Here is a 16,284-nt window from a genome sequence, read left to right as displayed (position 1 = left end):
GCCTCCGGCTTGCATTGTTAGAGAGTGTTGTCTCTCTCTCTCTCACACACATTCTTTTGCTCAGCATGTGTTGTTCTTGAGAGTTTTATTATACTGAATCATGCAAAGGTTTGACTACTGCTTAAAGTCAACATGAAACAATTTACTTTTTTAATTTGACACATTTCTAAGTAATAAGATATACAGTACAGCAAGAAAAAGTTAAGGTTGTACTTGACTTTATCCATTGGGAATAAGTGGATTGTGATAAGTGTTGCGATCTGTTGCAGAATATTATTGGGGAAACTTTGTGTACTGATGAATCTAGCAGAGCAAGACCAGGAATATGTTATGCAAGTGATTTCATGCTGACTTTTTTGGGGGTTATTCAACAGTAGTCTCCCCTGACAACTCTTCATTTCTGACTTTCTCATTTTTTTCTTTCTCTCTCTTTTAGGATTTATCTTGGCCAGCTGTGCCAGAAAACAACATCATTGAAAGATTTCCAGAGGGCAACATTAACCCAAATATTGAGCTAACATACTGATTGCCAGAACATTATGTTGATGTAGTAAAACCTCACAGCTTTTGATGACTTTTGGTGAGTGAACAAAAAGAGAAGCAACCACTATATCAGTGGTGATATTGTTATTTTTATGTTAAATAACAATATCACCTTCACACTTCAACCAAACAGATTTGAGGGACAAGTTTACAGTTTGTGTTTAGGTATGCATCCAAGATTAGGTGCTTCTACATCAGTGTTATTCATCATTTCCTTCTGATTTTAGGGATAACTTATGGGTATTTTTAGACAGGAATATTGTTCCAGGATCAACAAAATACTAAATAGGCATCTTGAACCTTCTTAATCTATTTCTTTTTCTCCATATTCTGACTGTTGTTTTGACTGTAACAGGTTACAATTACAGAAACAGGTTTTGTAGAATGTGGATGAGAAACTTTAAACAAAGTAAAATGTGCAAATTTACTTCTGTTTTTACATAATCAAGCTTTGATTTGCTTTAGGTAAGCCTGGGGTGATTCAACATGAACAGATGGAGATGTTTGATCGCATACAAGTGTTTCTTGAGAATATATCAATGTACGTTTTTCATATGAGTTTTCCCGGATAAATTGATGCAGTGTTTGTGAAACAGTTCTCTAGTTAATAATGGACTAATTATGATATATTCTGCAATCTGTAATGAACTGGAAAATGTCAACTTTGAGGAGATGCACCCATTTTCAGGAACTCAGAGTGTTTGTGTTGGTTGAACTGATGGAGGAATAAATTTGAAGTTTGCACAATCGTTGCTTCTAATTAATCTATGACAGGACAGACAGAGTAAATACAGGCAACTCAGTGGAAAAGATCCACATTCAGAATCTGACAGCACTAGTGCATACAAATGGGATAATCACTTATGCTAACAAAGAAAATTACACAGAAATCACTGTCCTTTAGTCTGACAGTGGTACTGATATGAATCTTTTTACCCTAGGGTGTTTTGCATTTCATTTTGAACCCAATTTCTGGGTTACAATGCACATTAGTTAGCATCATTATTATACACGTGTGCAAAAAGTAATAGTGCCACAGTGTCAACCTACCAGTGTCTTACTTTTAATTGTCTCTCCATGCCAAGCCGGTACACAAAATGACACACTTCACCTTTAATAATATAACACGCAGTCAACATGGACATATTCAGAGTGACAAATTAGAGTATTAATCATAAGGAAACAAATTTTATTTTTAAAAAAATAAAAATTATTATTCAAATGGGAATGTTACTTTTGAAACAAGTAGTAACATTAAAAAAATGTTAGACAAACATCTAAAACATTTCAGAAAAAAAAAAACATTCCATGTGTAACGCTGTGCATGTAAATCTCACTCCCCTGATCTCAAGGGGCGCTCTAGTGACTGAAGCTACAGTCTTTAGCCTCCTTGTTAGAGTGCCCGTCTCCCATGCCAGAGACCCGGGTTTGAGTCCCGCTTATGGTGCGTTCACACCGGACGCGAATGAAGCGGTAAGCGCGAGCGATTTACATGTTAAGTCAATGCAAAGACGCGAATTCGCGCTATTCGCGCGTAGTTGGGCGCTTTAACATTTTGAGTTTACTCGCTTCATTCGCGCGTGAAAATCCCTTCACAACAGACGCGAATTCGCGTCATTCCAGAGGGGCTCTCCTGCTCCTTTATGTGTCCCAGACTCTCTCACTGCTTTCTGCACACTTCCTCTGAATAAACACAACTTGTCAGTGGAGAAATAATTGTAAATTACAGCGAATAAGCTCAATTGGTCGACTTTAGTTGGCTTGTAGTCTTAATATGTATATATATAGCTCAAATTGAGTAAAGACCGTTTTTTACAACTTATCAGATTGTCCGACCTCCTCACTCACTTTCTTTCAAACACGATCCTTTTTATTTCTGTTTCTATAAATGTATGAAGATGTATAGCAACGATGATTTTGTCCTCCATTGTTGTTTCGAATTTCTGCCTGAGCTCGCTACGTCACGTCACTACTAGAGCCGCGTTAACCAATCAGGAGCTTGCTCTAGTAGTGACGTGACGTAGCGAGCTCAGGCAGAAATTCGAAACAACAATGGAGGACAAAATCATCGTCGCTGTAGATCTCCATACATTTATATAGAAACAGAAATAAAAAGGATCGTGTTTGAAAGAAAGTGAGTGAGGAGGTCGGACAATCTGATAAGTTGTAAAAAACGGTCTTTACTCAATTTGAGCTATATATATACATTATATACATTATACATATATACATTAAGACTACAAGCCAACTAAAGACGACCAATTGAGCTTATTCTCTGTAATTTACAATTATTTCCCCACTGACAAGTTGTGTTTATTCAGAGGAAGTGTGCAGAAAGCAGTGGGAGAGTCTGGGACACATAAAGGAGCGGGAGAGCCCCTCTCATGGCGCGAATTCGCGTCTGTTGTGAAGGGATTTTCACGCGCGAATGAAGCGAGTAAACTCAAAATGTTCAAGCGTCCAACTACGCGCGAATAGCGCGATTTATTCGCGCAAGTCGCGTCTGGTGTGAACGCAGCATTAGGGCGGGCTGTTTGAACAAGAGGGGTTACACATGAATGATGGGTGCTTCTCAATATCCCTCCTCGTCTCCTCGCTCCTCCGTCCTCCATCCTATGACCCGGAAAACGATCGAGCTCAGCCATCTTGAAGGACATATCAATTCTCTAACTGCACCGCGAGGAGGTGAGGATCGAGGAGTGAGGAGGCTTCCCAAGGACTTATGAGCGAGGATACACAGGTGCATCCTTTGCGGAAGTCTTTGCAATCGAGAAACGTGACGCACGCATAAATTCTCCTCCCCCTTTATATCTATCACAATAATTTAAATTTAAATAAACTTTATACCTCATATATTTCAACGGGACATCTTGCTTTATTAATATTTATTATATATTTCTTTAAATAACCAAACTTTATCAACATGTGGGTATCCCTCGTGCGCAGCCGATGACGCTTTGAAGTGACGTTAAAGGGAGCGAGGATATATCATTACACTTGATTCAATTCCTACATCCTCGCATCTTTTCCTTGCTTCCTTCCCTCGCATCCTGAAGGGGTGGAGCTAAGACGCGAGGAAAGGAAGCAAGGAAAGGAAACAAGGATGCACAAATAAGAATTGAGAAGCACCCGATGTGTAAAGCCCAAGCGGCAACCTCCCCCTGTTTCTCGTGAAGCCAATACGGAAGTGAATTAAACTGCAATTCATCGACTGGCCGCTAGGGACAGGCTGCAGAAGTGAGCAGAATCTCATTGACCATCATGTTAAATTAGTCAAGATTACAGCAGAAAAAAACATGTTTACAATCTGGTTCATATTGTGGTTTTGGTCTATACTGCGAATTTTGCCCTTCATTACAATTCTGAGGGGGGTGAATTTTTTTATAGCTCATCTGTTTAAATTATATTAAGCCTTAAAGTTCTGCATAATTAAGGGCGTGGTCACTTGAGTGACAGGTATGCCGCTGCTGTCTGTGAGCCGTCATGTTACCTCAGCAGCTCATTTCAGCCGCTGAATTTGGCATCTCAGTCGTATTTGTGCTTTTTTCTGTATTATTTTATACAATATATGGCTTGCTGCATACTTGAGACAGATGTCAGTCTGTGCATGTGCTCGCATGCGGAACACACGTTGTTGGATCGTCGTGGCATTGGCTAAAAGTTTTGTTCCTGAGATTTACAACAATGACAATACCAGGAGGATATACAACTCCGACAGCACTGCTTGGATATTATAACTAAAACTGCTGCACTATTTTGAAAAATTATACTTTGGATACGTGCTCATTAGTTTGAGAGAACATTTGAGAGATATACATCTGGTACATATATATATTTTACCCAAGTGCCACGGATTGGATTCATCTCGCGATCTCTATTTCATTATAAAGGTATGAAATCCCATTTGATTTGTGTTATTTGCACACCCCACACAAATTAATTAGCCTACTGGTATTGGAGCATCTATAACGTTATCGTAAAAAAATCACCGTAGATTGACAGTAATCCTTTAGTAGCCTACTTTCTAATGATATTGCTATCTTTATTAATATTTTAGATAGTATCTAAGATAGATAGCTAGGGCGGGCGTGGTTTCAGCAACAAGTCGCATGGGCTCCAACTTCGTCCCGCCTCTTTGCCCATTTTCAGTTATCCGTGAGTGACGTGCGGTCACGTGCAGCTAAGATGGCTGCGGCCTCATTTACGCGTCAAAACTGCTGTTCAGAATTCTATGGGTGACGTCACGGACACTACGTCCATATTTTTTTACAGTCTATGGTAAAGCCGAGTTCAGACTGCATGATTTTAGCCCCGATTTTGGCTCGCCGACAGGTTTTGAGAAATAGCCGACAAATGCCTGAAATCACAGGCAAATCGCTGCTCGTTCACGCGAGTGACAATCACGCAGTGTGAATGAGCAAAGACGCGATCTGAGAGAATCGCCGATGCCCGTGAGATATTTGGCATGCTAAATATCTGGACCTGTCAGCGATTCAAAATCTTGCTGTGTGAAAAGCGTTCTGACTGAAAACTACATCGGCGATGACCGACAGCCAATGAGAGAGCGAGATACAGAGCAGCGGGGAATTCGGGGAGGAGTTATAGATCACAATATCAGCAAGCATGGCTTCATTTCAGAAAAAAAGTTTCATATTCTTCTTTTCTTTTTCTTGTTTCTTGCAATTCGTATTGCAAGCTTCTTGCGGTACCATTTTTAATAATAACCCCAGTCTCACGCGAGAACTCTGGTCTTGCACGCATGATATCGCATTGTTTCCTTGTCACATCTCGCGTCTGTTTGGTTGTGAATCGTAGTTTGCGTGCCAGAAAGAGTTGTCGGCGATTCTTCCTATTGTAAAGTCATGCAGTGTGAAACCTTCTGTCGCCGATCCATTGTGCAGTTTGAACACTGCAGCGACTGAATGCTGGCTAAGATAGTCATGCAGTGTGAAAAGAACAGTGACCCGACTACTTTGAAAATCGTGCAGTCTGAACTCGGCTCAAGTAATGTATTTGAGCTAAAAATCTGCTCAAATCTGATTGGTTGACTAATGTTCTAAGGTTCCAGGCAGGTCTTGAACGCATTACAGTTCCATATCACTTTGCCAAATGATTTCAGATTTCAAAAGGTCAAAAGGTCGTTACAGCCTACAACCACAAAAGAAACAAAACCCACAATCCGACACCGACTGAGCAAATAAATAAACAGTAGGATAAAAACGACAAATTTTTTGCCACAAAAATAAGTTTCATTATGCCTTGAAAGTGCATATTCTCTCCCGCGCTCTCTCACTCAAGTGCACACACACAGTATGGACACACACTTGCACAGAAACGTGTTTCCCGCACTGCTCTGAGAAACTAATCAGTGAAATAGTTTAGCAACTTAAAAGCTACATGACATTTCTCACCAGAGAGGTAATAACTGTGTGATTCTTGAGGTAGATAAACATCTCGGTTACAAAGGTAAACCTCGTTCCCTGAAGGAGAGAATGGAGACGTACATCGAACGTGACTGACTGAATGGGAACTTACAGTTTCAATTTTAGTAGAGTCTAATTCACATGTTTATTCTCTCTCTCAACTGCGTTAATAACTGTATTAGTCTGCTATCAATGGCTCAAGTCACCATTACTAGTTCTGAAATGACGTTTTGGAATTAGCAACGGAGGCTTGGGATGAGATGCATAAGATATTAGCCCCATACACAAGAGTGTTTTAAAGACAAAAACCTGACAAATGTCTTGAAATACAACATCTGAATAGTGTCGTGAGGTGTGGTAACCGTAGTACAAGCGGAATAATTGACTCCGAACCGTTGAATTATTCGAAAATAATGCACACCTGAGGTGTAACGGCGCTTCGCATCTTAGCCACATTAACACCTTGGGTGGTGTGCATTATTTTCTAATAATTCAACGGCCCGTCATCAATTATTCCTTACTTAAAGGCCAGATAACTCTGAACGAAAATTTGTTCATAACTTTGAGAGAACCTTGCCAGAATGTAAGCTAAAGTCCTGAGAATGCTCCATGTTAGCTCCAGTCCACAGCAATAGATTTCTGTTGAAAAATAATAAGAAACAAAGAAATGAACAATTTTTAACAACCCTAATTGGAAAAACGTGCCTGTGGGGGCGTGCCTGTTTGGAAAATGATATTTTGTTGCATATTGTGCCTTTCACAGCACTTTTAAAGTGAAATGTCCAGTGAGTGACAGTGTTCAGTTTTATCCAAAACAAATAAACAGGAATCTGGCAATGTTTTATTACATTGGTTGTTGTATGTATCAATTGCTATTGAAAACAATGTCACCTACACTGTTTTGCTGCCACCAATGTTCATTTCAGTTGGAAACGGCAGTGAATTGTATGTATGGGTACGTACGGAAGAGGATTAGGGCCAAGCAATAATAAAAAAATAAAACCATCTCGAGATTAAAGTTGTTAAATTTCGAGAAAAAAGTCGAAATAAAATGTTGAGAATAAACTTGTTAAATTACGAGAAAAAACTCGTTAAATTTCAAGAAAAAAGTCGAGATAAAATGTTGTGAATAAAGTCATTAAATTACGAGAATAAATTCGTTAAATTATGAGAAAAAACTTGTTAAATTTCGAGAAAAACGTCAAGATAAAATGTTGAGAATAAACTCGTTAAATTTCGAGAAAAATGTCGAGATAAAATGTTGAGAATAAAGTCATTAAATTACGAGAAAAAAACGTGTTAAATTTCGAGAAAAAAGTCGAAATAAAATGTTGAGAATAAAGTCATTAAATTACGAGAAAAAAGTCGTTAAATTATGAGAACAAATTCGTTAAATTATGAGAAAAATGTCGTTAAATTTCAAGAAAAAAGTCGAGATAAAATGTTGTGAATAAAGTCATTAAATTATGAGAAAAAAGTCGTTAAATTACGAGAACAAATTCGTTAAATTATGAGAAAAATGTCGTTAAATTTCGAGAAAAAAGTCGAGATAAAATGTTGAGAATAAACTCATTAAATTAAGAGAATAAAGTCATTAAATTACGGGAAAAAAGTCGAGATAAAATGTTGAGAATAAAGTCATTAAATTACGAGAAAAAAGTCGTTAAATTACAAGAACAAATTCGTTAAATTATGAGAATAAAGTCATTAAATTATGAGAAAAAAGTCGTTACATTATGAGAACAAATTCGTAATTTAACGAATTTGTTCTCGTAATTTAACGACTTTTTTCTCATAATTTAATGACTTTATTCTCAACATTTTATCTTGACTTTTTTCTCGAAATTTAACGAGTTTATTCTCAACATTTTATCTTGACTTTTTTCTCGAAATTTAACAAGGTTTTTCTCGAAATTTAACAACTTTAATCTCGAGATGGTTTTATTTTTTTATTATTGCTTGGCCCTAATCCTCTTCCGTAGGTACGTTTTTAGATCAAAACATGTTTTTTTTTTCATTGAGCCTAAGTTAATTTTTAATGTTTAATGATTTTTAATGTGCAAGATGACAGGTCTGTTTATATGAACATTCTGCGATGATGTGCAATTTCCAGTGTCAATGAAGAGTGATGCGAGAGATCTGCTAGAGCTGCAAGAAATGAAGCACAAAATCTTCACTGCATTCTGTCTTTGCGCAGGTGGGTGGTTTTTACACTTATTAATAATTTTGGTATTTTAAAAATTGAAAAGGTATTCGTTTCGCTGTGTTTTCAGGGTCTCTGATGTGGCTGGTTGATTGAACCTCTGTCGTGCACAAGAACCTTTTAGCACCATCCAGTCCCAGATCACAGCGGTCACTTTGTTTCCATCAGTCCAGACCTGTCGTTTCATGTCGCTGCTGACTTTGAGGACGGCACGTCAATGACTAACACCATTTCTACAAGGTGTTGAGGGATTTTCCATATTTCCCTCTCCTTTTGTTCAGAATTTGTAAAGGCAAAGCTGCACTCTATGGAGAGACATTTTTTTTTTCTCTTCTCCTTTTCACAGTTTCTCTTAGAAAGAGAATGTAAATTCAGTTTCTGTCACAGACGCTGGTTTTGCATTAGGTAGCATTGTTGGGAAAGCTACTTTGAAACTGTTTACCAAGCTACTTATAATTTAAAGCAGTTAAACTGCAGTCAAGCTACTCTTTAGTAAAAGTAGTTACTCTGGCTAACTACACTCAATAAGGGAACAATATTTTTAGGGGTTAAAGCACATAGCGCTGAAACCCTATATTGTAATTGTTAACATTTCCAAGGATCAGAATTCTCCCCTAAAAGTGATCAGGCAGACCGAACCGTAAGTCGTAGAGATTTGAAACTTTGAGGGCTGGTAGTACTCACACCATCTACAATGTCACCAAAGCTCACCCCAATTGGCCTTACGGGGGCGCTACAGCGGTGAAAAGTATAAATTGCTCATAACTAGGCTCAAGGATTTGATCGTCATTTAAAATTGTCAGATATTTTGGATTTTTTGAAAAACCTACTTTTGCAAACTAGTCCTAGATTTTGTCCCGACTGGAACCAAACCAGTGCTGCAAGATGCTCTGGAGTCTGTCAATAATTATCAAAAAATAAAGTTGAAATTCCGATTCATGGTCATTAAAGGCTGGCAAAACGTTTCAAAACTTTTACTAAAATGGCTATAACTCGCGAACGGAATGAGATATTTTCACCAAACTTGGCACATCTATGTAAGAGCTCATTCTGTGGTTGTGTGAGAAAGGACGCAATGATTGGCCACTTGGTGGCGATACAACAGGAAAAAACATGAAAACAGCTTTAACTACGCAACCGTTAGTTCAATTGACTTGAAAACTGGCATACAGTGTCTTTGTCCGAGGTGCCATGACTGTCTATGAGGACATTGACGCATCTCAAAAAACATGTCCACCATTGCTCTATGAATTTTGAACAGCTATCAGACAAGGTTAACGGAGGCTGATCGGAATGAATCTCACTGGGCCTGTTTGACTCACGGCCCTTGAAGCTTGTGAGAAATTTAAAAGAAATCAGCCACCGGGGGTGTCTATGTGTTTTTACATGCATATACTGTATATCATGCTATTTTTTGCATGCACCTTCGAAATTTTATACCACATGGTAGAACTCCTCATTCTGAGCAACTTTGCCTCTAGGACCGCCGCTGTCCGTCAAATTGTTTGTTAAATATTGGAGATTATTTAAAAAAAAAACAACTTTGGTGAACTAGTCCTAGGTTTTTGACACAACCTCGATAACTGTTAAAAAGCTTTATAAACTATAAATTTCCTATGGTAAATTGCCTGTATTGGTAGTAAATGGTCTTTTTCATCTATGATTGTGATGGTTACAGGCTTGCTAATTAAATATTATACCTTTTTACACATGTGCTTAAAGGCCTTAAAATGCTTGAAACCCGATAATTGCTATAATTTATATTATATATAAATATAGTATTCACTATAGTATTCACTGTTTAATCTGCAATATATCTGACACAAAATTAGGGTGACTGCATTTAACTGAACTTTTAATTAATCATGATAACTATAATACTGTACTGAGTACTATTAATTACCTACATGTACTTACTATAGAGTTACGGTTTGGGTTAGGGTTAGTTACTTGTAATTATGCATAATTTACTGTTATTACTATTGTGGTACATGTAGTAATGTGTAAATAGTTAGTCAGGAGCATCTCTATTTTTGTTAGTCATTCCCCAACACTGTTACACACATGCACATTTTTCTGGTGGAGTAAATCCAAAGTACAAACAGAATTAGACCATTGCTAAAGCATTTGTTTAGCCTTTTGCAGTGGTCTGTTTATTGACCGCATGATGAACGTGTCTCTGATCACTACGAGAGATATTTGTTTTCCTCTGCTGGTCAGGTTTGAAAGATTACGGACTCCACGCCTAGAACATCCTGCAAACAAAAATATATACATGTAATATTCAGAAGCTATTTCTATAGTCAGCGTTTCCCAAGACAAGATATTTAAGGCTTCAGAGAGAGGGAGGGATGAAATATGACAAGCAAATTCATGCGAGACAATGATGGATGAACCGCATCCATAAGTCAAGGTATGTTATGGCTAAAACAGGGCTGTAACTTACTTGTAACGTACAGAGATGGAGAGAGAGTGAGAAAGATGCTCTAGCACCACCAATCTGCTGTTAAGAGATTTTACATTCGATTAGAATTAGATTCATACTCTTCTCCAGATACAGAGGGCATGTAAGTGAGACTGGGGCTAGTTGTCACACAGTAACTCTGAGGTTTTGACTAAGAAATACATTTTGAACAATGTTGCTGATTTATTAATGCTGAAAATTGTGTCATTATGTACTCACCTTCATGTTGTTCCAAGCCTGTAGGCTGTTATTTTCTCCCTGCAAAACACAAAATGAGAAAATGTTGAATGACAGCTCTCCTGCTATACATGTTAAATTATAGTGACCATGTATTTTAAGCTCCAAACAGTATTAAAAACGGTCCAAATGACTCTAAAGCTGAATTCATTTCATGAAGTCACGCAATGGCTTTGAGTGAGGAATAGACTGAAATGTAGGTTGTTATTTGCTTAAAATCTGTTGTAATTTTTTCATTCTTTTGCATATTCAAACTTTTCAACAGAAGGTATCAGAAGCACGAAACCTTCACTGGTTCTGTTGCATTCGACTACACCGAGGAACATTGTGTGAGATAAAATCTCAAGGGTGTTGTTGGTTTTTCTCGCTGTGACGTACAGAAAGTATTTCACCTTTCACTCGGTGCCTGCCTCTGCGGGTTCACCGCTAGGTGAGATATTGATCAAGACCTCCTCAGCTGGGTACTTAACCCCCGACACACGGTAAATGATGCCACTATCTGCTGGCCTTGTTATGCCGTGTTGCTCGTGTCGGGGGAAAAGGAAATCTGCCGTCACGTCTGTGATATCCTTCCCCCATCCACAGTCTTTCTGGTTCTCTTTTATGTAAGCTACAGCAGTAAAAAATAAAGGTTCCTCATCACTTGTTTTTTGCATCACCTTTGGTTTAACAAGGAACTGCTTCTTTTGGTGTACATGGTTTTTGAAATGCAAATGATAAAGTGCAATAGGACAGCAAATATAGGCTTTTCACCTTTTAAAAGAGAGACAAAAAAATGCTTCCCATATTTATTTTGCCATTTTATGCTATTTCTGTATTTATTTATTTCCATCTTTCCTAACTACACTGTAAAAAACGATTTTTCAAAGATTATTGGAGTATGTTTTACAAGAAAACTATCAGAGTATTTCCTTAAAATTTGCATGTTTAATTCACTTGCCTTTTCTTTGTGAAATTTAGAGCACAATGTCATGAAAGTGCATATCAATAACACGATTTTCTGTTTTGTGTGCTATATATATATGCAAAAATTACCATTGGTGTACGATACGCACTTTTTGCATGCATATATGCAATTTATTGGCATGCATATGTAACTCCTCAGTCAGGTCCAACTCGCCGTGCTCAGCGGTGTGTTTCCCAAACTACCATAGTACAATGCAACAAATCAACTAGCTAGGTACGACAAGTTTCCGTATTGTCGCAAACTTGTCGTTCAACCACGTTGGTGAATGACGTCACGCAGGTGGTGGAGTAATAACTTCTTTAAATGAATCCGTTTGAGATCGAATTAATACTAGAATTTCTGCTATAAATTACGGACATGGCATTAGAGAACTAATTCTCATTTTCCTCAGTTATTTTGCTTTATTTCCAGATTAAATCAAATGCTTCTTCTGACGTACTAGAGCACGTACGCACATGCGCACTCTCCAAAAACGATGCTTTAAATCTCTTGACAAACTAAAATATATAAATGACATATATATTCGAAATAATAGATATACATTGAACTTAATGTCAGCTTGCTTATTTTGCTCAAGATAAGTCCACATGTCATAAAAACAGGAAACTATGCTTCTAACCACAGCTCGAGAGCTGTCGTTCCAAACACACAAGTTTGTGCTGCAGTTTGAGAATGTTCGTTTGAACTATGGTTTCGAAAAACACCAAATCGTTGAACTATGAAAGTAACGACAGAACTTGCGATGTAAGTTGGCTAACGATGCTTTTGGGAAACACACCCCTGCATGGGCCTCGAAGCTGGGTCTCCAGCGTGGGAGTCGGACACTCTAACAAGGAGGCTAAAGGCTGGATCCTCTAGGATCAGTCACTAGAGCATCTCTTGAGATCAGAGGAGTGAGGTTTACTCGCACAACAAGTACTAGCTGGCCTCCTTTACACTCACCCCCCTAAACCTCACTCCCATCCGGGTCACGGCACCAATGTAACCCCTCACCCAGGTCCTACTTGCCCCGCTCTGCGTGGGCCTTGAACCTGGGTCTCCGGCGTGGGAGTCGGATGCTCTAACCAGAAGGATTAGTAAACGTCTAGTCACTGTGTCAGTGGCTAGAGCATTTCTTGAAATCAGAGGACTGAGGTTTACTCGCACAGCGACTACTAGCTGGCCTCTGTTACGCATTTGATACACACTTTTGGCATTCATATAATTCGCCCCTACCCCATACCACTAATCCTACCCATTACATATCATATACACACAAAAAGTAATTTGAGCGTATAAATAATAGCATGCCAAATGCAAACATAAACTTGTGCTATAGGTACGCAGTACTAGGAGATCGTAGCAATTTCTGAGTGAAGTTCTTGCAATACCATTTTTTTGATGTGACAACATTAGTAATTTATCATTTGTATTCTGCATTATTTTCTCCTGCGCTGTCCACAATCCTCAGAACAGAGATACCAATATTCACTCAATATTGAGAACCATCAATTTAAGCCATTTGTTAGTTGATAATTTTTTTGGGGTAGGAAAATGAATATAGACTATGGTAAATTTATTTACACCATAATGCCAAAAACAAGACCATATGGAAAGCAACGCCCATCTCTCCTGTCCTGGTCACGTTGCATGTCCGCCATATTGAATTATATTACAAACCTGATTTTTCGATCTCCTCCTGCAGTGTTCATCAAATCTCCAAATTTGGGTCAGATCACCTTCAGAGCATGCTAGCCAAAAGCTGTGGAAATCGTTTTAATAGTCCAGACCATTCACATGTAACACATCCATCATGTAGATGCCAACCAGGAACCAGGTTTGCGTTTTTGCAATGACAAAACTTTATATGATAATGAATTCGGAACAGCATACTACATTACTCTTACTACTTTTACAATATATTTCTATTGCAAAAGTAGTACGCTAGTATATGAGATATCATGTGTCATCGCTAAAATGCCATAACAATAACCCAGTATCAATTTAGTGACAGCACCACCTAATGGTCAAAAGTTCAGTAAGGAATTGAATTACAAGTAATCCATTTAAATGCTTTCCCCAATTAAGTTTACTTGTATCTTTTAGTGCTGTAATCGGTTGTGCATAATGATTAGTGTATTAGGCTAATATGTTTTAATACCGCTGTTCTTGGATGTTTTTTGTATGCATTTTGTTATTGTATTATCAGAAAAAAAAAAATGCATAGTGGCCAGAATCAGAAGAGCTTTACTTATGTTTTTTACAGGAACACTTACTGTACTCATGTACAAGGAGATGCAGTATAAACATCTTGACAGCATCATAACAGAGAAAAACATAAAAGAAGGTATGTGCAATGAAAAATGAACGAGGTCCGTTTTATTCAAGAAAGATGCATGAAACTGTCAGAACGCACGCACAGAGGGTTAACACAAGCGTGCAAACAGCAGTATGTGAACTCTCAGTCCTGCTCTTATTCAGTCAGTTCTGCTCATCGCCGCATGAGGCTGCGCGCTGCTGTCAGACGCGCGCGCTGGAGACAGAAGAGACTCTCATCACGCGCGCCGGCGGAGAGGAGCGCAGGCATCGCAGCGCATCGCATCGCGTCTGTCCCCAGCGCTCACACAGAGCCGCATTGAGGATCGTACCGTTATAGAGGAGCAGCACGAAATACGCGGAACACAGTGCGTAAAATCCACAGCCGAGGCTTCATTGTGACTGCGCTTCAGGTAAAGCTCCTCTCCATAAACTTATGCTTTTACAGAGACTTAAAGCCGCTGCATGTGTCCAACTCTCGGATTCTTATGTAGAACATCTACTGAGATGTATAACACGGCTGGAGATGTGTATGTAAGGCAGATACTGTCATATATAGGAGGGTTACGCGCAACTTGTTGCCGGTAGTTTGTGCCTGAATCAATAAGACGTTTTATCTTTAATGCGTCTTTTGTTTCCGGTATTATCGATATGTGTATTTGCCAGAATGAAAAGTTGAAAAGAGTTGCCTGTATATTGTTTAGACAACGGCTGAGATGATCATCTATTGTTCATTATCAAAATCTGCTGATATAGACCGAAATGATTGTTTATGGCAGCGATTTTTTTGGATTAGTTTGGCAGAACATGTTGTCTGTCTGTCAACTTGGCGGTATTTTCCAACATATATAGGCTTTACATAGGCTACTGTATACAAATGCAGTTAATATATAGGGTGAATACACATTTTTTTATGAACATACAAATTTATCATTTTTAGTAACAAAACAATATAGAAATGATGCATATAAGCTCATCCCATTTTACCTGTATTCACTGTTTGTGTCTGAAATGCATGAGTTCCTGTGTTTCTTTTGCATTGATCGATGCATATTTTAAAGGTTACAGTGACCATGGATTGTATTTTTGCACCACTGTAACTCATAATTTAGTATCAGGTCAGTATTAAAAAATGAGCAGAGTGTTGTAGAAATATCAATTGAACTTGAGTGAACGGAGGCTTGGCTCCTTAGTGTGCTACTGGAGCGATCACCTATTGATCAGAATCTAAATCTGCTCAATTAGACTGGAAATTATTGATTATTGGTTTGGTAGATAATTGAGAGTATTGTCAATAACATTTAGCCTGAAGGTGCTACAGTTCTCAACTTTGCAATATTAACCAGCATGATGTGCATATTCTGAAATGTAACATTTCTGTGCATATTTTATAGGTTTCTTGTGTTTTGCAACACTGTAACACTTCATCGTTTAAACCGAAGAATGTTTTCTGTAATAGTCCAGTGATGGTCTCACGCTTGACTAAATGCAAGTTGACTGCGTAGAGGATGAAGGAAGCATCTTTAATGTTTAGAAACTCTCCAGAAATAACATTTTGGCTCTATGATTATGACCAAAACAGTATTTTGATGTAGCATGCCCTTTGATTATCTGAATTACGGCATGCTTTGTTTGTTATTGTAGAGAATTGATGAAAACACTCCTTTCTATTTATATTTAGTCAGTAATTAACTTTCTTTATGTCTGCATTGGATAATGCATGCATGCATATGATATGCTTTAGCGATCTAATGCATAGAATGGTTCATTTGCCATAGATAGTGATCTTTATTCGGTAGATGTACTAGTTTTAATTTGTGCTTGCAAATTGAATGGTGGTTTTTTTACAGTAAGTAAAGAAATGGCACTATTAGTTGAGCAGACTATCTCTGCATCCATGATTGATTTTCCATGCATTTGGATTGCTTAAACCCATTCACGTTTACACGTTTATCTTGTAGCTTCCAGTAAGAGCAAGGCAGCTTTGACCGCGTGATACTTATCCACGTCGATAAGAGCAAGCACACGCCTTCATGTCTTCTTCGTGTGTGGGAAAAACTCAGTTTAGCATGGGAGGCGGTGTGTGAAAGCGTGTTGACAGAGTTTCGTGAGCCGGTGGCTGTTTGCCCCTTGTTGTGTGTCGACATGATCT

The 16,284-nt window shown here is 38.3% G+C and overlaps 1 protein-coding gene and 1 long non-coding RNA gene across 2 annotated transcripts in view; one reads left to right on the top strand and one right to left on the bottom strand.

The window, feature by feature from the left end:
- Nucleotides 1–9,451: 9,451 nt before the first annotated feature.
- LOC125273232 lies at nucleotides 9,452–13,792 on the bottom strand. The gene is made up of 4 exons (XR_007186022.1): nucleotides 13,497–13,792; nucleotides 10,853–10,891; nucleotides 10,616–10,672; nucleotides 9,452–10,424 (listed from the first exon to the last, which is right to left on the bottom strand). It is a non-coding gene; the product is annotated as an uncharacterized LOC125273232 (long non-coding RNA).
- Nucleotides 13,793–14,126: 334 nt separating this feature from the next.
- LOC125273361 (cadherin-22) overlaps nucleotides 14,127–16,284 on the top strand; it is a 240,439-nt gene continuing 238,281 nt past the window's right edge. Inside the window, exon 1 of the mRNA XM_048198623.1 lies at nucleotides 14,127–14,545. The gene's annotated coding sequence lies outside the window, so the exon portion shown is untranslated. The remainder of the gene's footprint in view (nucleotides 14,546–16,284) is intronic.

This window comes from Megalobrama amblycephala, linkage group LG8, assembly GCF_018812025.1.
Source record: "Megalobrama amblycephala isolate DHTTF-2021 linkage group LG8, ASM1881202v1, whole genome shotgun sequence".
NCBI lineage: Eukaryota > Metazoa > Chordata > Actinopteri > Cypriniformes > Xenocyprididae > Megalobrama > Megalobrama amblycephala.
Note: the sequence above shows the minus strand (reverse complement) of the source record. Positions and strands in the feature narration are given on the sequence as shown.